The sequence below is a fragment of the Aquarana catesbeiana genome, linkage group LG02 (assembly GCF_042186555.1).
Source record: "Aquarana catesbeiana isolate 2022-GZ linkage group LG02, ASM4218655v1, whole genome shotgun sequence".
NCBI lineage: Eukaryota > Metazoa > Chordata > Amphibia > Anura > Ranidae > Aquarana > Aquarana catesbeiana.
In genome coordinates this window covers 229,328,391-229,353,848 of record NC_133325.1, presented here as the reverse complement: position 1 = coordinate 229,353,848, position 25,458 = coordinate 229,328,391, and the positions used below count along the sequence as shown (strand labels likewise).

Here is a 25,458-nt window from a genome sequence, read left to right as displayed (position 1 = left end):
CATTATTCCATGCAGCGTGTGCTCCAACAGGTGGACAAGGGGGACAGTGTCACTGATGCATGCACTGTCACTGCTCACCATCCTCGTGGCCTCCTCAAATGGTGACAGGAGAGTGCATGCATCCCTGATCATGGCCCACTGGTGTGGGGAAAAAAAACCAAGCACCCCTGACCCTGTCCTGGTGCCATAGTCGCACAGGTACTCATTGATGGCCCTCTGCTGTGTGTGCATCTGCTGCAGCATGGCCAACGTTGAGTTCCACCTGGTGGGCATATCACAGATGAGGCGGTTCTTGGGCAGGTTAAATTCCTTTTGGAGGTCTGCCAGCCGAGCACTGGCATTATATGACCAACGGAAATGCACACAGACTTTCCTGGCCTGCCTCAGGACATCCTGTAAGCCCGGGTACCTGCCCAAGAACCACTGCACCACCAAGTTAAGGACATGAGCCAAACAGGGCACATGGGTCAGTTGTCCCTGTCAGAGGGCAGAGAGGAGGTTGGTGCCATTGTCGCAAACCGTCATTCCTGCCTTAAGTTGGTGTGGCATCAACCACCTCTGAACCTGCCCCTGCAGAGCTGACAGAACCTCTGCCCCAGTGTGGCTCCTGTCCCCCAAGCACACCAGCTCAAGCACCGCATGGCATCTTTTGGCCTGCGTACTTGCATAGCCCCTTGAACGCCTATGGAGCACCACTGGTTCTGAGGACAAAGCACAGGAAGAGGCCATGGAGGAAGAAAAAGAGGAGGGGGTGGAGGAGAGAGGTGTGTCAGAATCACTAGTAGTGGCATTTTGGAGGCGTGGTGGCGGAAAAACCTCCAACACTACTTCACCCTGTCCTGCATCCTTCCCAGCTGCCAGAAGAGTCACCCAATGCGCTGTGAAACTTAGGTAACATCCCTATCCATGCCTGCTGGACCATGAGTCAGCGGTAATATGCACCTTACCGCTGACCGCCCTGTCCAGGGAGGCCAAGACATTGCCTTCCACATGCCGGTAGAGAGCCGGAATCGCCTTCCATGAGAAAAAGTGTCATTTGGGAACTTACCACTGAGGAACCACACATTCCACAAACTCACGGAAGGGGGCAGAGTCTACCAACTTGAAAGGTAGCAGTTGAAGTGCTAGCAATTTTGCCAAGCTAGCATTCAACCGCTGGGCATGTGGATGGCTGGGAGCGAACTTCTTTTTGCGGTGCAGCAGCTGGGGCAGGGAAATTTGCCTGGTACAATCTGACGTCGGTGTACCGATAGCAGATTGCCCGCAAGTACTTGGGTGTGACACACCTAATTCTACACCTTCATTCCTCTCAGTGCAGGTCTCAGAGAGGACTGAAGGTATAGTGGGGTTGGAGATCCCAGCTGATGAGGAGTAAGGAGAGGCCTTTTTTGTTTTTTGGTGTTGATCTTTTAGGTACGCTTGCCAACGAACTGCATGGCACGTCAACATATGTCTGGTCAAGCATGTGGTGCTCAAGCGGGAGATGTTTTGGCCACACGCGATACGCTTGAGACATATATTGCAAATAGCAGCAGTGCCATATGATGCACTCGTCTCAAAAAAGGCCCACACCAAAGAACTTTTGGAAAAACGCACAGAGACAGCAGCGCCCTGCAAATGCGGAGCACTGATGTGTGATGCAGTCAGTGTGCTGCCCTTAGGCTGACCCCTGGAGGGCATCCTGCCTCGTCGGTGATGTGCCTCCTCCTCATCTAGCTCAGTATCATCATCAGAGCCTTCTAAATGTTGGGCATCCTCCTGGAGCATGTACCCAACACTGTGGTCAAACAGTTCGAGGGACTCCTCAGGAGGATGTGATGGGGCTAGGGAAGGACTCACAGATGCAATTGAGCCGAGGGAAGAGGCCGTGTTGGCAGCTGCTTTGCCAGACAAAGTACCCTGAGCATGGGTGAGAGAGGATGAGGAGGATGATGATGGCTTGGTCATCCACTCGACCAAGTCTTCCGCATGTTGCGGCTCAACACGGCCAGCTGACGAAAAAAAGGCCAAGCGTGTCCCATGGCCACGTGCTGAGGAGGATGCACCGTGTCCACGACCAGCACTGTTGCCTCTACACACAGAGCCTTCCCCTCTTTCATTGGCTTGTGACTGTCTGCCTTTCCTTGTTGGCCTTCCAGGGATACTATTGGCCTGCAGTGAGATGTAGCTGCACTAAGCTTGTATATATATATATATATATATATATATATATATATATATATATACTGATACTGTAGCTAGCAAAATCAACTGCCTGCCTGTAGTATTATTAGTATGAGAACATCACCAATCTTCTATAGGTAGCTTTAGCTGAACACTGTGCAGAGGTCGCACTACACTAACTTGTAGCTTTAGCTGAACACTGTGCAGAGGTCGCACTACACTAACTTGTAGCTTTAGCTGAACACTGTGCAGAGGTCGCACTACACTAACATGTAAATAATGTAGCTGCCTGCGGTAGTGATAGGATCAGGAAATCAACACCAACCTTCTACAGGTAGCTTTAGCTGAACACTCTGCAGAGGTCGCACTACACTAACGTGTAAATAATGTAGCTGCCTGCGGTAATGATAGGATCAGGAAAACACCACCAACCTTCTACAGGTAGCTTTAGCTGAACACTGTGCAGAGGTCACACTACACTAACTTGTAGCTTTAGCTGAACACTGTGCAGAGGTTGCACTACACTAACATGTAAATAATGTAGCTGCCTTCAGTAGTGATAGGATCAGGAAAACAATACCAACCTTCTACAGGTAGCTTTAGCTGAACACTGTGCAGAGGTTACACTACACTAACATTTAAATAATGTAGCTGCCTGCGGTAGTGATAGGATCAGGAAAACACAACCAACCTTCTACAGGTAGCTTTAGCTGAACACTGTGCAGAGGTTGCACTACACTAACGTGTAAATAATGTAGCTGCCTGCGGTAGTGATAGGATCAGGAAAAGACCACCAACCTTCTACAGGTAGCTTTAGTTGAACACTGTACAGAGGTCGCAATACACTAACGTGTAAATAATGTAGCTGCCTGCGGTAGTGATAGGATCAGGAAAACACCACCAACCTTCTACAGGTAGCTTTAGCTGAACACTGTGCTGAGGTCGCACTACACTAACGTGTTAATAATGTAGCTGCCTGCGGTAGTGATTGGATCAGGAAAACAACACCAACCTTCTACAGGTAGCTTTAGCTAAACACTGTGCGAGGTTGCACTACACTAACTTGGAGCTTTAGCTGAACACTGTGCAGAGGTCGCACTACACTAACATGTAAATAATGTAGCTGCCTTCAGTAGTGATAGGATCAGGAAAACAACACCAACCTTCTACAGGTAGCTTTAGCTGAACACTGTGCAGAGGTTGCACTACACTAACATTTAAATAATGTAGCTGCCTGCGGTAGTGATAGGATCAGGAAAACACAACCAACCTTCTACAGGTAGCTTTAGCTGAACACTGTGCAGAGGTTGCACTACACTAACGTGTAAATAATGTAGCTGCCTGCGGTAGGGATAGGATCAGGAAAAGACCACCAACCTTCTACAGGTAGCTTTAGTTGAACACTGTACAGAGGTCGCAATACACTAACGTGTAAATAATGTAGCTGCCTGCGGTAGTGATAGGATCAGGAAAACACCACCAACCTTCTACAGGTAGCTTTAGCTGAACACTGTGCTGAGGTCGCACTACACTAACGTGTTAATAATGTAGCTGCCTGCGGTAGTGATTGGATCAGGAAAACAACACCAACCTTTTACAGGTAGCTTTAGCTAAACACTGTGCAGAGGTTGCACTACACTAACTTGGAGCTTTAGCTGAACACTGTGCAGAGGTCGCACTACACTAACATGTAAATAATGTAGCTGCCTTCAGTAGTGACAGGATCAGGAAAACAACACCAACCTTCTACAGGTAGCTTTAGCTGAACACTGTGCGGAGGTCACAATATACTAACGTGTAAATAATGTAGCTGCCTGCGGTAGTGATAGGATCAGGAAAACAACACCAATCTTCTACAGGTAGCTTTAGCTGAATACTCTGCAGAGGTCACACTACTCTAATGTGTAAATAATGCAGCTGCCTGTGGTAGTGATAGGATCAGTAAAACACCACCAACCTTCTACAGGTAGCTTTAGCTGAACACTGTGTATAGGTCGCACTACACTAACTTGTAGCTTTAGCTGAACACTGTGCAGAGGTCACACTACACTAACTTGTAGCTTTAGCTGAACACTGTGCAGAGGTCACACTACACTAACTTGGAACTTTAGCTGAACACTGTGCAGAGGTCACACTACAATAACTTGGAACTTTAGCTGAACACTGTGCAGAGGTCGCGCTACACTAACTTGTAGCTTTAGCTGAACACTGTGCTGAGGTCGCACTACACTAACTTGGAGCTTTAGCTGAACACTGTGCAGAGGTCGCACTACACTAACTTGTTGCTTTAGCTGAACACTGTGCAGAAGTTGCACTACACTAACTTGGAGCTTTAGCTGAACACTATGCAGAAGTCGCACTACACTAACTTGGAGCTTTACCTGAACACTGTGCAGAGGTCGCACTAGACTAACTTGTAGCTTTAGCTGAACACTGTGCAGAGGTCGCACTACACTAACTTGTAGCTTTAGCTGAACACTGTGCAGAGATCGCACTACACTAACTTGTAGCTTTAGCTAAACACTGTGCAGAGGTCGCACTACACTAACTTGGAGCTTTAGCTGAACACTGTGCAGAGGTCGCACTACACTAACTTGGAACTTTAGCTGAACACTGTGCAGAGGTCGCACTACACTAACTTGTAGCTTTAGCTGAACACTGTGTAGAGGCCGCACTACACTAACTTGGAGCTTTAGCTGAAAACTGTGCAGAGGTCGCACTACACTAACTTGTTGCTTTAGCTGAACACTGTGCAGAAGTCGCACTACACTAACTTGGAGCTTTAGCTGAACACTGTGCAGAAGTCGCACTACACTAACTTGGATCTTTAGCTGAACACTGTGCAGAGGTCGCACTACACTAACTTGTTGCTTTAGCTGAACACTGTGCAGAGGTCGCACTACACTAACTTGTAGCTTTAGCTGAACACTGTGCAGAGGTCGCACTACACTAACTTGTAGCTTTAGCTAAACACTGTGCAGAGGTCGCACTACACTAACTTGGAGCTTTAGCTGAACACTGTGCAGAGGTCGCACTACACTAACTTGGAGCTTTAGCTGAACACTGTACAGAGGTCGCACTACACTAACTTGTAGCTTTAGCTGAACACTGTGCAGAGGTCACACTACACAAAAAAATAATGTAGCTGCCTGCGGTAGTGATAGGATCAGAAAAACATCACCAATCTTCTACAGGTAGCTTTAGGTGCACACTGTGCAGAGGATGCACTACACTAACTGTAAATACTGTAGCTAATAGGACTAATAGGATCAGAAGAACACCAGCAATTTTCTTCAAATACTGTAACAACACCTGCCTGCCTGTCAGTAGGAAGATAATAACAGGATCTAGCTAAACTGAATACAGTGTGTATATATATATACACAACACCTGGGATGCATATATATATATATATATATATACACACAATACACTGTAAGTGCAGCTAACTGACTGACTGTCCTGCTTAATCTATCTAACTTAAATCAATTGACACTGTCTCTGTCTCTCAACACCAGAACGCCAGAACACACTACACAGGGCCGACGTGCAGGCGCCCTTATATAGCGTGGTGCGTGTACTAAACCCCCCGAGCCATAATTGGCCAAAGCCACCCTGGCTGTGACGATGTCGCAGTGAATTATGGGCAGTGACGCGCCACTCGAATTTGGCGCAAACGGCCCATATCGTTCGCAATTCGGCGAACGATTGAACAGACGATGTTTGAGTCGAACATGGGTTTGACTCGAACATGAAACTCATCCTTAAGCACGACCTATACCCCGGACTTCAACCCAGCCCAATACTTACTCCACCACACTTCTGTCCCCCAAGGGGGATGCATACCCACCCACTGGAGGACTACTTCCCCCCCAGCATATCCGAATGGCTCTGTTGAGTGGGTAAGATAGCTGAGATGGAGGATTGAATACACTAGGCGAGAGACACTTCATCCAAATTCAATAAAACATGGGCATGCTGGCTTCATTTTAAAGAATGCGCAGAATACCATAGATCCCTATCTGGATCTAGCTTGACCTGAAGGGCAGAATCTGGCAGCGAATTTATAGGCCGGACATACTTCCACTGTCACCCCCCCTCCCCTCCATGTCCTCTCTACCCATCGTCTACCCCCCCCACCACCACCCACATAGTTATGTATTGGCATCACAGATGGCATTCTAGTTCATTTCCATTACTCCAAGATCATATGATAATATCTAGACAGTACTGAATTAACTAAACTACTATGTATAAAGCACATAGTATGCACTATGTAACAGGGCAACTCAAAGTCAGGCATACGTAGCCTCCACCCACACACAGTTAGATCTCGACAGGAGTGTGTGGGTGCTGAGGCTGAATAACTGATCTCTGTTTCATCTATGAGTCTTTTATTGTAACATTTTACATTGTAACACTGTTTTTATTTTTCTATTGTCAAAAACAATGTTTTTAATATAACCTTTTTTACAGTAATCTGTACTTGGAGGCATTAAAATTTGAACTACATTTTCAAATTTATGTCTCCTGATGTTTGGTAATCCAAGCTGTGTCTTTTCCATGTGGAACTCTTGGCTGTTAGGCTGCATTGTGCTCCTTTCCAAAATTCATCCTTTCATATATTCATAAAAATTTGTATTTTTCTACCTATGTGGGCTACTAGAGCAGTTAAAAGTGCTCTGAACTGTTTTTTTCTCTGCTGTCAGAAAAACAAATTTAAATTGTTTTACAGTATTCTGTACTAGGAGGCATTGGAATTTGAACAACCTTCTTAAGTGTATGCCTCCTGATGCTTGGTAAACCAAGCTGTATCTTTTTCATCTGGAACTCTGTTCACTGAAAATAACTGTTAAGCTGCAGTGTGCTCCTTTCCAAAGTTCATCCTCCCATACGTTCATAAATTTGTGCATTTTTCTAAATGTATGGCCTAGTAGAGCAGTTGAAAGTTCTCTTTACTAGATTATTCTATGGTTTTGGCCCAATTCTGTGCTGGTCCCTTTGTTTATATGGGGGAACTGATGGAAACTTGACTGTATTTAACCACTTGCTGAACAGCCACCATCATTATACTGCAGCAGGTCGGCACGTTCCCCCGAGAGCCATCGTAGCTATACGTTGGCTCATTTAAGCGGGATAGCAGGCGCCTGTGCCCTCTGCACTGCGGAGGTGCCGATGCTGGTGGCCGACGGTCGCGATGACCGCCAGCCACGAGCGATCGTGGGCATGAGAGCCAAAACAGGGATGTGTGTGTATGTAAACACACACATCCCTGTTCTGTGAGGAGAGACAGATTGTGAGTTCCTAATAGCTAGAAACCACAATCTGTCATCCCTTCTAGTCAGTCCCCTCCCCCTACAGTTAGAACACACAGTTAGACAAATGTGTCCACCATAATGTCGCAGTCACGATAAAAATCGAAGGATAGCTGCCATTACTAATAAAAAAATATAATAAAAAAGCCATAAATCTATCCCCTATTTTGTAGACGCTATAACTTTTGCGCAAACCAATCAATATATGCTTATTGCGATTTTTATTACCAAAAATATGTAGAAGACTACATATTGGCCTAAACTGAGGAAAAATTTGTTTTTTATATATTTTTTGGGGGATATTTATTATAGCAAAAAGTAAAAAATATTGCTTTTTTTTTTAAATTGTCGCTCTTTTTTTGTTTATAGCACAAAAAATAAAAACAGAGCAGAGGTGATCAAATACCACCAAAAGAAAGCTCTATTTGTGGGAAAAAAGGACGTCAATTTTGTTTGGGTGCAACATCGCATGACCGCACAATTGTCAGTTAAAATGATGCAGTGCTGAATCGCAAAAAAGTGGTCTGGTCAGGAAGGGGGTAAAATCTTCTGGGGCTGAAGCAGTTTAAATGCTGTATATAACCATTACAGTAGCCGCTTCAAGAGGTCAAATCTAGCTGGAGTAATTGTCAGGGTTGACATACTCCATTGTTGCACTTTTGTAAACAACCCTGACTTTATACAAATGTTATTATTTTTAAAAAAAAGTTGTTGATGTTAAATTTCAGCCGATGTTTAAAAATAATTTTGCTCTGTGGGTGTAATTTGGTCCCTTTCTGTGGGTCTTCTGTGGGTGGAAATAGGTCATTTTCTGTGGATCCTCTGTGGGTGGAATTAGGACCCTTTTGGTGGGTAGTATTGTACCCCTTTCAGTGGGTAGTATTTTACCCCTTTCTGCGAGTCTTGTGTGGGTGGAATAGTTTCCCTGTCTGTGGGTGTTCTGTGGGTAGAATTAGGCCCCTCTCTGTGGGTAGTATTGTACCCCTTTCTGTGGGTGGAATAGTACCCCTTGCTGAAGGTCTTCTGTGGTTAGCATTCGGTGCCTTTCTGTGGGTCTTCTGTGGGTGGAATGGTGTCACTTTTTGTGGGTAGAATTGTGCTATTTTCTGTGGGTAGATTAATGTCCCATTTTTGTGGTTCTATTTGTGAGGCACATGAATGTGGGTTTCTTTGGGTGGTATAGTGCACCATTTCTGTGGGTGTTTCCTAAGGAGCAATAAGTGTCCCTTTGTGTGGGTGTCCTTGGGAGGAATAGTGCCTATTTGTGTGGGTGTGGGGGTGGGATGGGGGGTGTTATATTTGTGTTGGTTTCCCGGGGAAAAATAGTGCTCATTTGTGTGGGTGTCCAGGGGTAATAGAGTGCCCTTTTTTGAACGTAGGGTGATACACATAACTGCTATGTAAGGATCACTGTGTCCTTTTTTGTTTTGGTTGTATATTTGTTACATGTCATGCTGCTGCAATTGTTAAAATGGCAAAAAACTCATAATAAAAAAAAATGTATTTGGACCTTTTCTTATATCAATTTTTAATTATGTGTACTTTGCTATTTTTATAAATGCGTTCTGTTTATTAATTGTTGTTGGCATCAGAAAGTATAGGCAGTGTGCTATTAATAAACATTGTCATAACTAGGGATGAGCTTCGTGTTCGAGTCGAACCCATGTTCGACTCGAACATCGGCTGTTCGATCGTTCGTCGAATTACGAACGATATGGGCCGTTCGCGCCAAATTCGTGTGGCGCGTCACGGCCCATAATTCACTGCGGCATCGCAGTGCATTGCTTGCTGATGATTGGCCAAGCATGCACTATGACCCGCATGCTTGGCCAATTACAGCGCCGCCTTAACAGAGAGCCATAATTGGCCAAAGCCAAGGAGGCTTTGGCCAATTATGGCTCAGGGGATTTAGTACACGCCCCACACTATATAAGGCCGCCTGCACGGCGGCCCTGTGCAGTGTGTTCCGGTGTGCTTAGAGAGAGAGAGAGACAGTGTCATTTCATTTGAGTTAGCTAGATTAGGCAGGACAGTCAGTCAGTTAGCTGCACTTAAAGTGTATTGTGTATATATATGCATCCCAGGTGTTGCATATATATATATATATACACTGTATTCAGTTTAGCTAGATCCGTTCTTGTTATCTTCTAGACTATTTACATTTAGTGCAGTGCGTCCTGCTCACAGTGTTCAGCTAGATCCGTTCCTGTTATATTCCTACTGACAGGCAGGCTTGTCTTGTTACAGTATTTTGAAGAAAATTACTGGTGTTCTTTTGATCCTATTAGTGCCACAGTCAGGCAGCTAGACTATTTACATTTAGTGCAGTGCGTCCTGCTCACAGTGTTCAGCTAGATCCGTTCCTGTTATCTTCTTACTGACAGGCAGGCTTGTCTTGTTACAGTATTTTAAAGAAAATTACTGGTGTTCTTTTGATCCTATTAGTACCACAGTCAGGCAGCTAGACTATTTACAGTTAGTGCAGTGCGTCCTGCCCACAGTGTTCTGCTAAACCTACAAGTAAGTGGGGTGCGTCCTGCTCACAGTGTTCAGCTAAACCTACAAGTTAGTGGGGTGCGTCCACCTCACAGTGTTCAGCTAAACCTACAAGCTAGTGGGGTGCGTCCTGCTCACAGTGTTCAGCTAGATCCATTTCTGTTATCTTCTTACTGACAGGCAGGCTTGTCTTGTTACAGTAAATACAGCTACCTGAAGAAAATTGCTGGTGTTCTTTTGATCCTATTAGTACCACAGTCAGGCAGCTAGACTATTTACAGTTAGTGCAGTGCGTCCTGCTCACAGTGTTCTGCTAAACCTACAAGTTAGTGGGGTGCGTGCTGCTCACAGTGTTCAGCAAAACCTACAAGTTAGTGGGGTGCGTCCACCTCACAGTGTTCAGCTAAACCTACAAGCTAGTGGGGTGCGTCCTGCTCACAGTGTTCAGCTAGATCTGTTCCTGTTATCTTCTTACTGACAGGCAGGCTTGTCTTGTTACAGTATTTTAAAGAAAATTGCTGGTGTTCTTTTGATCCTATTAGTACCACAGTCAGGCAGCTAGACTATTTACAGTTAGTGCAGTGCGTCCTGCTCACAGTGTTCTGCTAAACCTACAAGTTAGTGGGGTGCGTCCTGCTCACAGTGTTCAGCTAAACCTACAAGTTAGTGGGGTGCGTCCACCTCACAGTGTTCAGCTAAACCTACAAGCTAGTGGGGTGCGTCCACTCTCACAGTGTTCAGCTAGATCCGTTCCTGTTATCTTCTTACTGACAGGCAGGCTTGTCTTGTTACAGTATTTTAAAGAAAATTGCTGGTGTTCTTTTGATCCTATTAGTACCACAGTCAGGCAGCTAGACTATTTACAGTTAGTGCAGTGCGTCCTGCTCACAGTGTTCTGCTAAACCTACAAGTTAGTGGGGTGCGTCCTGCTCACAGTGTTCAGCTAAACCTACAAGTTAGTGGGGTGCGTCCACCTCACAGTGTTCAGCTAAACCTACAAGCTAGTGGGGTGCGTCCTGCTCACAGTGTTCAGCTAGATCCATTTCTGTTATCTTCTTACTGACAGGCAGGCTTGTCTTGTTACAGTAAATACAGCTACCTGAAGAAAATTGCTGGTGTTCTTTTGATCCTATTAGTACCACAGTCAGGCAGCTAGACTATTTACAGTTAGTGCAGTGCGTCCTGCTCACAGTGTTCTGCTAAACCTACAAGTTAGTGGGGTGCGTCCTGCTCACAGTGTTCAGCTAAACCTACAAGTTAGTGGGGTGCGTCCACCTCACAGTGTTCAGCTAAACCTACAAGCTAGTGGGGTGCGTCCTGCTCACAGTGTTCAGCTAGATCCGTTTCTGTTATCTTCTTACTGACAGGCAGGCTTGTCTTGTTACAGTAAATACAGCTACCTGAAGAAAATTGCTGGTGTTCTTTTGATCCTATTAGTACCACAGTCAGGCAGCTAGACTATTTACAGTTAGTGCAGTGCGTCCTGCTCACAGTGTTCTGCTAAACCTACAAGTTAGTGGGGTGCGTCCTGCTCACAGTGTTCAGCTAAACCTACAAGTTAGTGGGGTGCGTCCACCTCACAGTGTTCAGCTAAACCTACAAGCTAGTGGGGTGCGTCCTGCTCACAGTGTTCAGCTAGATCCGTTCCTGTTATCTTCTTACTGACAGGCAGGCTTGTCTTGTTACAGTATTTTAAAGAAAATTGCTGGTGTTCTTTTGATCCTATTAGTACCACAGTCAGGCAGCTAGACTATTTACAGTAAGTGCAGTGCGTCTTGCTCACAGTGTTCTGCTAAACCTACAAATTAGTGGTTTACAAGGGTAAGGTTGCGGACCTTATCTTGCCATCGCAGAGGGAGCAGAGGATGAAACATCTTCGGGAGGCCTTGCAGAAAGGTCTGTGCAACGCGTTCCCAGAGACTGGGAGGTTACAAACTCCTGTTTCTGGACAACGTGTTGCTGAGGCTTTGGTCAGTCAAAGAAGGAGCGGTGGAGAAGGTGGCCGTCTGACCGATGCGTTCAGACAATTTTTTGGTCCGCAGCCCCAAGGTATGATCGGTTCCAGCAACCATCGCCAGCGTCTGTTTTACATGGTGCAGGAATACCTAGGGGCAAGATCAGGCTTGGACACCTTTCCCACCGAAAATCCTCTGGGTTACTGGGTCTTGAGGATGGATCACTGGCCAGAGCTTGCACAGTATGCAATTGAGCTACTGGCCTGTCCTGCATCCAGCGTTCTTTCGGAACGCACATTCAGTGCTGCTGGAGGCGTGGTAACCGATCACAGGGTGCGTCTGTCCACTGACTCGGTCGATCGACTGACCTTCATAAAAATGAATGAGTCTTGGATCACCACCAGCTACCAAGCACCTGATGCTGATGTAACTGAATAATTTTTTTTGAAATCTCAGATCCCTTCAAAGACTGCCTATGCTGATGCTGAGTGACTATTCCTGAGTAATTATCCTCTTCCTCCTCAATCATCACGCTGATAGCTTGTAAGAGCATTTTTGGTTCTGGGCGCCACCACCAGTGCCTAAGGCACAATTTTTCAGCCCCTGTTTAACAGGGGCGTGTAATTACGATTTTTGATGTAATACTTTGCAGCAGGGCTCGTTCCTGCATTCCAACTAGAGTGTCTGTGAGGGGTTGCAGTGTTGTGGCACCAGCACCAGTGCCTAAGGCCCAATTTTTCAGCCCTTGTTTAACAGGGGCGTGTAATTACAACTTTTGATGCAATACTTTGCAGCAGGGCTCGTTCCTGCATTCCAACTAGAGTGTCTGTGAGGGGTTGCGGTGTTGTGGCACCAGCACCAGTGCCTAAGGCCTAATTTTTCAGCTCCTGTTCAACAGGGGCATGTAATTACAATTCTTGATCTAATATTTCACAGCAGAGCCCTGTGAGGGCTTACAGTGTTGTGGCCACAGCAACACCTAAGGCCCAAATTTCTGCTGAGTATATAGGGCAGGACCCTACTTTCAAACAACTAACTTACAAACGACTCCTACTTGCAAACGGAAGGAGACAACAGGAAGTGAGAATAAATCTACCCCTAGGAAGGGAAATTCTCTCCTGTAAGAGTTAATATGGGAAAAACATTTCTCCTTTCCACTGATGCTTTCCAATCCATTGGGACAAAAAGTGAGGTGAAATCTTCTGAAGAGGAGGAAAGACAGCAAAACAAATGTCACAGGGGTGATAACCCTTCCCTATGTTTTCCAAAAAGCTTAAAAAAGATTTTTTGGCTGGAGCTAAACACGTTAAAAATGTACCCGTTCAAAATTACAAAGAGATTCTACTTAACAACAAACCTACAGCCTGTATACTGCTGTTCAGAGTATATAGGGCCTGGTGGCCCCACACCTTTCCTTATTTTAATTTGGGTGCGGGGTTCCCCTTAATATCCATACAAGACCCAAAGGGCCTGGTAATGGACTGGGGGGTACCCATGCCGTTTGTCTCATCCATATTGCCAGGACCCGACATTACATTAAACCCGCAAGCAGTTTTAAATGAGATTTTTTCCTTTAAAAATGACATTTGGTGCAGGGACTGTTCTAAACACGGGAAACACGCGTCACTTTACAGGCATACTATAGACACCCCTCAGGTACGATATTTAAAGGAATATTTCACTTTTTTTTTTTTTTACTTTAAGCATCATTAAAATCACTGCTCCCGAAAAAAACGGCCGTTTTTAAAAGTTTTTTTTGGATTGATACATGTCCCCTGGGGTAGGACCCAGGTCCCCAAACCCTTTTTAGGACAATACCATGCAAATTAGCCTTTAAAATGAGCACTTTTGATTTCGAACGTTCGAGTCCCATAGACGTCAATGGGGTTCTAACGTTCGTGCGAACTTTCGGTCCGTTCGCAGGTTCTGGTGCGAACCGAACCGGGGGGTGTTCGGCTCATCCCTAGTCATAACCAAACATCACCCCCGCACCACCCCTCCCCACCCCTCCCCACCCCACCCCACCACACCACATCAAATCAAAAACAATACATAAACCATGTGCCCATGTGTATCCTATGAAAAGGTGCACAGGGTACAGTTGAAGCTTAGAAAAAGTACACTTTACCAGACATGTCATATCTAGAATGTAATACAAGTAAAAAGGCGCAAAGCACAGTTACCTTGAAAGTAAAACCGATTAGTCCAGAAACTGAAAACTGTAAAAATGCATGTGTAAGTTCATGCATATATACTGGGAGTATATACAAGAGGTCAGTCAGGGCGGCCACCAAAGGAACCAAAAGCAAGGTCCAGCAAGCTAAAACAAACAACAAGGAGAGGGGCGCCTCTGAGTATAAATCATAAATACATTTTATTAAAACAACAATATCCACTCACATGGAAGTTGGAGAAGTTGCATTAGGGTCAGTTGGCTGGGCTGGAGAGATGCGGTGGAACTACAGGTCACAGCGGTTCCTGCAGGGCATGCCAGGTCCAAAGAGGATTAGTTCTTGCAGCCAGGTTCAGTCTCTTGCAGCGAACAGTCCAACACAAATCCTGCTGGGTTGGGAGCCAGGTTATGTCCCAGATGCACAGATAGGGGTTCCAGGGAAGGAAGGGAGAGATGTGTAGGACGCCAGAGCATCCGTTCAGCCGTGTGACGTCATCACCGGGCGCCACGCTGTACTTGCTCTCCAAGCCTCGCTAGAGATCTTCGGCTCGGCCGGCCTTTTTCCCTTCCTAGAGGCTTCACACCATTCTATCAGTGAGCAGCAGCACGGCTGAACGGATGCTCTGGCGTCCTACACATCTCTCCCTTCCTTCCCTGGAACCCCTATCTGTGCATCTGGGACATAACCTGGCTCCCAACCCAGCAGGATTTGTGTTGGACTGTTCGCTGCAAGAGACTGAACCTGGCTGCAAGAACTAATCCTCTTTGGACCTGGCATGCCCTGCAGGAACCGCTGTGACCTGTAGTTCCACCGCATCTCTCCAGCCCAGCCAACTGACCCTAATGCAACTTCTCCAACTTCCATGTGAGTGGATATTGTTGTTTTAATAAAATGTATTTATGATTTATACTCAGAGGCGCCCCTCTCCTTGTTGCATATCTAGAATGTAACTCACCAGGTGAAGGAGTGATCGATCAACTGCTGTCGATACGCATTGCCGTGGGGATTTTACAACGTTTCCAGTATGAAGATGCCCTCTTCATCCTCCATAAGCTCCACATCAATGTCCTGCAGCAGTTCAGCATGCCCGGCAATGTTGTGGAGGACACAGCAGGCCAGGAACATGTCCCCCCCTTTCTCTGGAGCAAATTTAATGAACCCTCCAGAGAGTGACATGCACCGGAACCTACTCTTCAGGACACCAAAGGTCCGCTCAATGACAATCTTGGTCCTGGAGTGGGCTGCATTGTACTGCAAAAAGGACAAATGCAAGCATACAGGATTGAAATGTAATGGGCAAATAAGTCCAATAATGTCTGCGAGAAGTCCATATAATGCCAGTTCATAAAAGCTCATCACCATCAAAGGGGAGGGGAACAGACACTTAAGGCAAAAGCATGCGCATGGAGGAACAAAGGAAAAAACAGAAAAGCACCTCTAAGTATAATATTTAATGTAGGAAACGATTAGCACAGACAAATTGTCAAAAGAAAAGAAAGGGGTTCAACAAGGAACCCCTGGTCGGACTTTGAGGCACAGCAAACCAAAGGGATCGTATTCAAAGTAACAATATAATAAACTTTATTAAATACATATACATTTGTGAACAAGGACATTGATAAAATGTCTCAAAGTCCGACCAGGGGTTCCTTGTTGAACCCCTTTCTTTTCTTTTGACAATTTAACTATACGGATGTGGCCATAGGAGTGTTCCCCTTTACATTTTGCCCTAGTACAAGCAAATGGTGACTCAGGTTTATCAGATAAAACGGAAAGCTCCCAATGGGTCAGTCCTCAGGGCCTCGGGTCTGCTGATAGGAAAGCCATGGTATGCCAGGAGGAAACTGATGTACTTAGGTCTCGTACTGGGCAGTGTCCTGGATGGAAAGGCAGTGTGGACTGCAACACTGACATTGGCGTGTGATGTCACCAAGGAGGAGGTTTACGTCCACTCATTGGGATAGTACCCCAACCTCTCCTGTTAATCTACCAATCTCAGCCCTTCACATGCTAATCCTGGATTTATGCATCTATAAGTGGCCCAACTATAGTATATATTCTCCAAGAAATAATGTCTTTTCATCATTCCTTAGACTTCCTCCAATGGGAACAATATCTGGGGAACCAATACCCAGCACAACAATGGCAAAAAGCACTGCAGTCTATATATGCAGCCACAAAGTACACCGCACTCTGGGAGCTCACACAAAACCCCTAGAAGAATACCAAAAATTTAGCGACCACCTATTTTCCGATTGTTGGACAAATTGCGGCACCCCTGGCACTTCCCCTGGAACTGCCTATGCATAGCACCATACTGGTGGCAGTATTTACTTTGATCTGCCAGGTCAATGAAATGCCTATTACTCCTTCCCCTAATTTAGTGTTATTAAATCTCTCCATCAAAACCCTTCCACACTGCCACTATAAAGTGATAACACATATATTGCTAGATGCTAGAATCAACATTACCAAAGTTTGAAAAAAGCTGCAACACCAACAATATTAGATGTCATAAATAAGGTTCAGACCCACTACACCTACGAATTACTCCTAGCGAGAGACAGACACTCCTACCTCAGACAGAGAAAAGCCTGGGAAACTTGGTCAAAATGGTACCAGTCTAATTTTCAACAATGATGTCTTTAACCACATGTGCATTCGTTTTAATTCTGTACCCTTTCTTCTCTCCCCCTCTTCCTTCCTCTCTAGAGTTATCCCTCCCTGTTTTCCCATACACTATGCTTTCTTTATTCCCCTTTTACCAAAATGTAAACAATGCTATTTCTCAAATGTCCTTATGTGATCTAGATTGTAAGCTCTAATGAGCAGGGCTCTGATTCCCCCCTGTATTGAACTGTATTGTAATTGTACTGTCTGCCCTAATGTTGTGTAGCACTAACTCACGGTGGAGCTGCTGGTTTAAATGGGTCTGTTACCTTCACTTTGCTTCCCTCTGTTTCACTGGCACTGGTCTAGGGGTTCTGTTGAGTTTACTGCTGGACGACACACGCACCAACACTGGAGTACGTTTTCAATGCTTTATTGAACAGTCAAACTTTAGGAAGTAGCAGGAAAGAGACGGAAAAGGAAACCTTCAGGAGAAACTCAAATATCTTCTTACAAGATCTTAGCGATAAATGTCCCGGTAGAATTCAGATAATTATGTGGAATGGGTTCCCCTCATGGGACGCACTCCTTGCTCGTCTGGATAGGCCTCTCTCACCGGTCTAACAGCCAGTACGCAGCACGAATCTAAAGTCTCTGCCACAGACTTATTTGGGGGGGTAAATCTGCACGATCCTCTGCCCAGGATGTATCAGATCTTCTGCATTGAACAGTCAGTCACAGTGCCTGAACCTTTAAGCCGAACCGCCGACACTATGCTGTATAATTACTTCTTTTGGATACGTCCTGCAACCGAGTCACCAGGCCCCTCTATAGACCAGCACGCTGCGTGATCTCTCCAAGACGGGTTCTCCTCTGGGATCTCCTCGGCCGTCCAGCTTTATCACACAGGACCGACAGCTCAGGACCATTCCTCGGCCATGGTGGTAGGCCCCAGACAAGCCTCTGAACCCACCCCTGTGCCGTAGCATCGTGGGCCTCCTGATCGGAGGACCACGAGGTAGCTCCTTAACGCATACCTATCGGCCAGGAGGGCCAGCAGGTAGCTGCAAAACGAACTTTAGAACATGGCGTCTGTCCCATAAATACCCCCTTCCCAGAATGCAACTTGGAGGACCACCTCCACCGAGCTTGCCTCCGAGACAGAGGAGCATCTATACACTTTGACACGTTGCCCTTCCAACACTGACTAATGGTAACAGCGACACCCACCCGTCAGCACGGAAGCACACACAGCGTCAGCCAAGCTGGAACAGAGGCGAACTTTTAATCTTCCTAACACACAATTTACTAAATTTACCTAATCTGCGGTAGATTGTAAATCTACCAGCGTTACATACTCCCCCCACTACAATAGACGTTGTCCCCAACGTCTGTCCTAAACGCAGTAACAGTAACTCTCAAGCCTGAGAGTAGCATTTGCTTTTCTCATAACTTTAGATAGGCAAAGAGAGAGAAAAGGACAGTTTAAAGACATTATGAGACTTATATCTATAAAACATTATGTTCACAGCCGCGAACAAAACCACAATATAAATTTTTTTTTCACAACCTCACTAACTAACTAGCTAAAAAGCCTCCCAGCTATACATATGATCCGATGATCCCTGAAAAAGAAACATATTTAAACACACATATATACACACTACGTAACACCAGGAGCAAAGCCTCATTTAAAATGAGACTCTCTTCCTATGATTTGCATTAGAAAGAATATGTACTTTTGGAGTCCATCCCTGCACAAGAACTTTTCTCATAAAGAAATCCGGCTAGCAAACAGAAGTCCTTGGATTTAAACACAGAACAGGATCTGTAGATCTTGACCACGCAGATCTCTTTGCCCTGTCGCTATCTAACTAGCTAACTTCAAAGTAATAGTGTCCATAATTACCAGTAAAACCGAGGATCTGGCAGGGTCACATATTTTCCTTCTTTATCTACAGTGGTAATAAAATATACAGCATTGTCCCTTCCCTGTCTGCAGATCACCACTTTATCAGCATAGATATACCGACCATAGTTCCAATGAACAAAGCATCCGTTAAAACGTTCATCCATCCGGACAGAACATCCATTCTTTCTAAAGGGCTTAGGAGCAGACAAGTAGTCCCAAATAGCTTCATTGTACCAAAGTTCCCGATTAGCTTCAATCTCCCGCATGACATCCTGGGGCACATAAGGGAACTCTAATCCATACTCTGCGGCCACACGCTTGTTTAACATCCTTTGCAAGGGAGCACGTTTTGGCAAAGATCTGTCTTTTCCCATACCAGGAGGTACACAGGAGTCTAATGACTTTTTCACCATAGACCCAGCCGGTGTCTGTAGTGAATCAATAACTTTTTACAAAGTCCCAGCAATGGCACTGTGCGTCTCCACACAGGGCGACGTCTTCCCAGAACTCATGGCAGTCCATTCAGGAAGAGTCATTGTGGAGGCAACATCCTCGCCTTGTGACCACGATAGCTCTTGCGACATGGTTTCGAACAAGTCATCATCCCCGGAAAGATCCGACATGGATTCTATTTCCGAGTCTCTCAACTCTTCTGCTGGCAAATACCTATTTACAGTCCCCAACAATGGCTTACTCGTTCCAGACATAGACTCTGGTAGCTCTGGCTCAGGTAATCTCTGGGGTAGGCCTCGACCACGGCCGCGAGAAGCCTTGACATAGCCCACCTTCTTCTGAGTAGGCACCACAGGAACAGGTGTAGTGGACTCAGGAATCAAAGTAACGTCTCCTGATGAGACGGCAGCAGCAGTGTCTCTTTCTGAAACATTGTCGGTAGCAACAGGTGTCCCGGCGCTCTCTCTCTGTAGCGATAGCAGCTTCCACTGTAGCGATACCTGTCACCCAATCCATCCGGTAGGCACAGGGTGGCATAGTAGGTGGCTCCACTACAAACAAATACTCTCCACACTGCGGACATCGGCCAAATGGATGAAGATGCACGGCCAATCCTCCATATCAATAGCAGGTCATGCCCAGTCCCTCAACATCTCCCGAGGTATACAGGACAAACTTCCCCTGCGGTTTCATTCGAACTCCAGTATCCTTGAGCAGAGTTCCAGATTGCACAGTATTCATCACGGTGGTTGCAGGGAACACTCTGGGTCCCACAACCGATTGCAATGCCGGAAAAGGCATGGCCACACTCTGATCTTTTCAGCACGATCACGAGGCCTCTCCTCTGGCGCCAAGCACACTAAATGCGTCCCATGCGGTAGCGAGTAGGGTAACTCCTCCCACTTGTTCTTTCAGTCACGTAGCTCCCGGGCCTCTTCTGGTGCCCAGCGTCTACGCACCCAAAAGCAAAGTCCCGCAGTTTAACCTTTCCTCTTCCTGAAAAGATTTTTTTTTTTTCAAAGTCCAGCTCTCTCTGTAAACTCCCGGTAAAACACTCCACTGGATTGCAATAACTGTCGGTCAACAAATCCCGGACGACGCGCCCACATGTAGCACTAACTCACGGTGGAGCTGCTGGTTTAAATGGGTCTGTTACCTTCACTTTGCTTCCCTCTGTTTCACTGGCACCAGTCTAGGGGTTCTGTTGAGTTTACTGATGGTCAGCACACACACACCAACACTGGAGTACGTTTTCAATGCTTTATTGAACAGTCAAACTTTAGGAAGTAGCAGGAAAGAGACGGAAAAGGAAACCTTCAGGAGAAACTCAAATATCTTCTTACAAGATCTTAGCGATAAATGTCCCGGTAGAATTCAGATAATTATGTGGAATGGGTTCTCCTCATGGGACGCACTCCTTGCTCATCTGGATAGGCCTCTCTCACCAGTCTAACAGCCAGTACGCAGCACGAATCTAAAGTCTCTGCCACAGACTTATTTTGGGGGGTAAATCTGCACGATCCTCTGCCACAGGATGTATCAGATCTTCTGCAGTGAACAGTCAGTCACAGTGCCTGAACCTTTAAGCCAAACCGGCGACACTATGCTGTATAATTACTTCTTTTGGATACGTCCTGCAACCGAGTCACTAGGCCCCTCTATAGACCAGCACGCTGCATGATCTCTCCAAGACGGGTCCTCCCCTGGGATCTCCTCAGCCGTCCAGCTTCATCACACAGGACCGACAGCTCAGGACCATTCCTCGGCCACAGTGGTAGGCCCCAGACAAGCCTCTGGACCCACCCCTGTGCCGTAGCATCATGGGCCTCCCGATCGGAGGACCACAAGGTAGCTCCTTAATGCATACCTGTCGAACTTTAGAACATGGCGTCTGTCCCAGAAATACCCCCTTCCCAGAATGCAACTCGGAGGACCACCTCCACCGAGCTTGCCTCCGAGACAGAGGAGCATCTATACACTTTGACACGTTGCCCTTCCAAAACTGACTAATGGTAACAGCGACACCCACCGGTCAGTACGGAAGCACACATAACATCAGCCAAACTGGAACAGAGGCGAACTTTTAACCTTCCTAACACACAATTTACTAAATTTACCTAATCTGCGGTAGATTGTAAATCTACCAGCGCTACAGTTGTAAAGCGCTGCGTAAACTGTCAGCGCTATATAAATCCTATATAATAATAATGTGATTGATGTTGTATCACAATCATGAGGGTTTTATTTTATTTACTACCTCTAGGTAGCAGTAGTATGCCTAAGTTTAGCTGTTGATGAGAATATCTGTTACTTTTATTCTTTTGTATGGACATACTGTACTCTTCTTTAAGGGCATTGCCTGTACTTATTTGTGATTGCTCAATAAAAAAATATTAAAAAGAAATAGGCCAGAAAAGGCAAGATTCGGCATCTATAGATTTCACTGAAGTTCGGACATTATGAGCAGAGTTTGCGGATTTCCCGAATTCCATGCTACTAATGTTTCTGACTTTTCTACAACTTTCTTTGATGATATGCTTGCTCTGGGTCACAAATTGAAAATTAAAGCAGTTAGACATTAGCAATTTTAAAGAAGTCTAGGAACAGAAGCTACCATATTTCTCTCATAACAGGTATATTTTAACTAGATGAGGAATATGGTAAATCAGCTATTTTTTGTATCTTAAAATGATAATCACACCACTCAAATACAGATTTGACAGCACAATATAAATGTGATGCATATAATATAGAACAGACATACAGTTTAAATTTCCCTACCAAAATCTCCTAGTTAATGGTAACATTACTGCTGGGAAACTCAACTTTAACAGCCTTTAAAAGCTAAGAATCATTGATATAGTAAATGTAAACATTTCTGTTTTCTATGACCTTATCATATCATAATGTGGTTGTCCTATTATCCATTTTGCAAAGGCAATTTACAAACATTTATTGGCAAGCTGTTCCATCGTTTTTATTTCCTGTAGCTAGTATAAGAAAATATCCCATTTTAAAACATTTTAATGCACATTTTACTGTATACATTTTAAGATGACAATGTCATTCTCTATTTCTAGGCTGCCCCTCCAATCATTCATTATCTAAACAGGCAGTATTTCATTTTGTTTTACATTCGCTCACTTTTGCTGCTCTTGAGGGGTTTTCTATGAATAGTATCACCTCCAGCATTTCCTTAATTTATTTGAAATCAGAAGCCAGAATTTCAGATGTTGTCTTCAGTGCCACCTAAAGATAAACCATAATATTGCAGTCCTCTTTATCAGTTACAGCATTTATTAAAAAGCAAGGTTATTATAGAGTTGATTTGAATGAATAGAGAATGTTTAACCACTTCCAGCCCAGCCGTCATTTGTCTATAGGCTTTCCCATCCTGACTGGATGTCATAAGACATCCTGTCAGGAAGCGCCGATCATGGGGCCACGCAGCATGATCTGTCACCAGCCGATGAGTGATCAGAGTACCAGCTCGCTGCCGGTACCATGTGATCACCATGATGAATCACAGCAGGTCACATGACAGTTGTACACAATGTATGGTTTTCTTTCATGCCATCCATTGTGTACTGTTGTGTTGTTAGCTGTGATTAGTCAATTTGACCACATGGTACAGACAGGGCCAATCACAACCCATCTGTACCATGTGATTAGCTGTGACTAATCACAACAAAACAGACTGACTGATTCAATTGCATTCAGTAAAATTCTAGCTTATAGCAGTGTAATTCACTGCTATAAGCAAACATAATGTGTAAAAAAAATCCTGATCACTTCCCCAGAGTAGTACAATGTTATTATGGTAATAACAATGTCCCTGATCACTGCCATACCAGTTACATGATGACTGCACTGGTGATGGTATGTAAAAAAAAAAAAAAAAATTAAATTTCTTCATTTTCCAAATAATTATGAAAAAAACACTGGCGGGGGTGTGGCAACCGCAAGTGTGAATGGCCGCATGAGCCCAGAGCTCTGCTGAGGGACCAGGGATTAGCGCAACTTGAAGGGACTCTCGGCCGATCAACACAGCCTTCTGCCTTTCCTGAGCTTTGGATCACCTGCCAGTATGTCTCGCAGGCGCTGCAAGCATCCACAGCTGTGGAAACTGTCGGGTTTCTTCCCAACCCTACCAAGAGGGCTACACCAAGATGGCGGCTGCACCCGCACTGTAAGTCAGCCGGCGATCCTCTAGTGGCCGGCGCTGCTATGCAGAGCGGCTTCAACTTAAGCAAACAGGTCTCCCTGTATCCACATTCAGGGCACTCCACCCCATCAACCAGGAATCCTGCTAAATCAAGGGCTAGACATGACTCCCCTAATAATAGAGGTGATGAGGAGCTCACTGGGGCAAGTAGTGAGCTCCATAACCCACAATATATGAACACTGTCACCACTGATCCCTTTATCCTTCTTCTCTACCAGTGGTGAACTGACCCTACCAGTGGTCAACTGATATCAGATACAACCCTAAAGGAAATGCTATTGTCGCTACCGGCATCATTGCAATCTGATTTGTTCTTGGGTCTACACCAATGCAGGGAAAAAGTACATGCACTGGGTGACAGGGTGAGTCTGGTGGTGGATCAAATGTCTGAATACACTACCTTTTTCAACACTATGGTAGATGCTTATGAGATGCACTCTGAAGATATAATTTGGATTAAATATAAACTGGCAGATTTGGAGGACCGGTTCCGATGCAACAATCTTAAATTTCAGGGAATCCCCTAATCTGTCACAAGCACAATTGCCTCACTTTGTCAAAGACATCTTCCTCACCGTCATACCCAACCTCTCATCAACGGACCTTATGATAGATTGCATCCATCAAATTCTAAAACTCCCTCACCTTCCATCCGAGTTACCCCAAGATGTCCTACTTAGAGTACATTTCTATCAAGTGAAGGGGAAACAACTGGAGGCCTTCAAACATGTAGATCGGCTTCCAGAGAAGATTTAAAAAATCCAGTTATTCACAGATTTCTCCCAGTTTACTATGCAAAGGCGTAACAATCTGGTTACAGTGACTAAAGTCCATCGCAATCACAACATCCCTTACAAATAGAAGTACCCTGCTAAGCTGGTGATCACTCATGAGGGGTTGTCAAAAAGCATCCACACTCTAGAAGAAGGGCTCCAATTACTTAGAAGCTGGGACATTCTTCCTGAAATCTTGCCTGATCTGAACCGAGTCCCCAGACTTGACTCCTCTCATTCTTGGTTAAAGGTATCGCACAAGAAGAATCCCTCCAATTCAGGAACATCCTGACTGTATAATGTATTTAATATAATCTCTGGTCCTCCAGATGGGTACCTGTCATCATACTCACTTCCCTAATCTTATACTGCAGTTCAAGTTGCTTGAGGTACCTTGCATAAGGGCCTTCTCTTTTTTATGCAGCACCCTTGGAGGTGCAGTTACCTTTCTCTGTTTGTCGGTTGGAACTCATGTTTTGTTGGAGTCTTATTTTCTGTTGTTTCCTTGTCCTACCGATCTTCTGCCGAAGTACCCAAACTTATCCATGGTCTGAGATGATCACAATCATTTCAGCCATTCTGCAGACTTTATCATTGTCCTTTCTTTTTCCAAGATTCTGGACGTCCTTACCAAATCTTCTGAATGGTCTGTGACTCCTGATGATTACGACACACCAGACGCTGTCTATTCACATCACTCTTTCTTAAACACATGGGACTTAAGATTCTAACTCTGAATGTGCATGGTCTCAACCATCCAGCAAAGCACATGTCCCTGTGGAAAGAGGCCCAGAAACACAAACTAATGCACTATTAGTGCTCAATTAAAACATAACAATACTCGCGCTATGTTACAAATTGTAAATGTGAAAAAGCATATATATATATATATATATATATATATATATGGAAAAAACCTGCAGCTACTGTCCACTAGGTGCTAGAACCTCAAATGTCAATCATAAATAAATACAGCGCTTGCAGTTGGTGATACTATTATAAGATTCTTGTGATAAAAAACAAACAAGAAAACACACAGACTCTTGTAAAGTGCTCAGGTACTCCAAATGGGTTTAAAAAATGCTGAAGTGCTTCACATAGACTGATTCAATCAAAGATTGTATGGCTCAGAACAGTGGAAAAGAAAGTCTTACTTTGGAAGTTTGCAGTCAGGGTGTCCAAGCCGAGGTGTCCTCCCACTAGGGATGAGCCGAACACCCCCCTGTTCGGTTTGCACCAGAACTTGCGAACACCGTTAAAGCCCCATGAATAATCAAAAGTGCTAATTTTAAAGGCTTATATGCATGGTATTGTCATAAAAAGTGTTTGGGGACCTGGGTCCTGCCCCAGGGGACATGGATCAATGCAAAAAAAAGTTTTAA

At 45.0% G+C, this 25,458-nt stretch overlaps 1 protein-coding gene across 1 annotated transcript in view; it reads left to right on the top strand.

Moving 5' to 3' along the window:
* Positions 1 to 25,458, top strand: part of LOC141129859 (protocadherin-9-like) — a 2,335,577-nt gene that overhangs the window by 527,044 nt on the left and 1,783,075 nt on the right. The gene's annotated exons all lie outside the window — the stretch shown is intronic.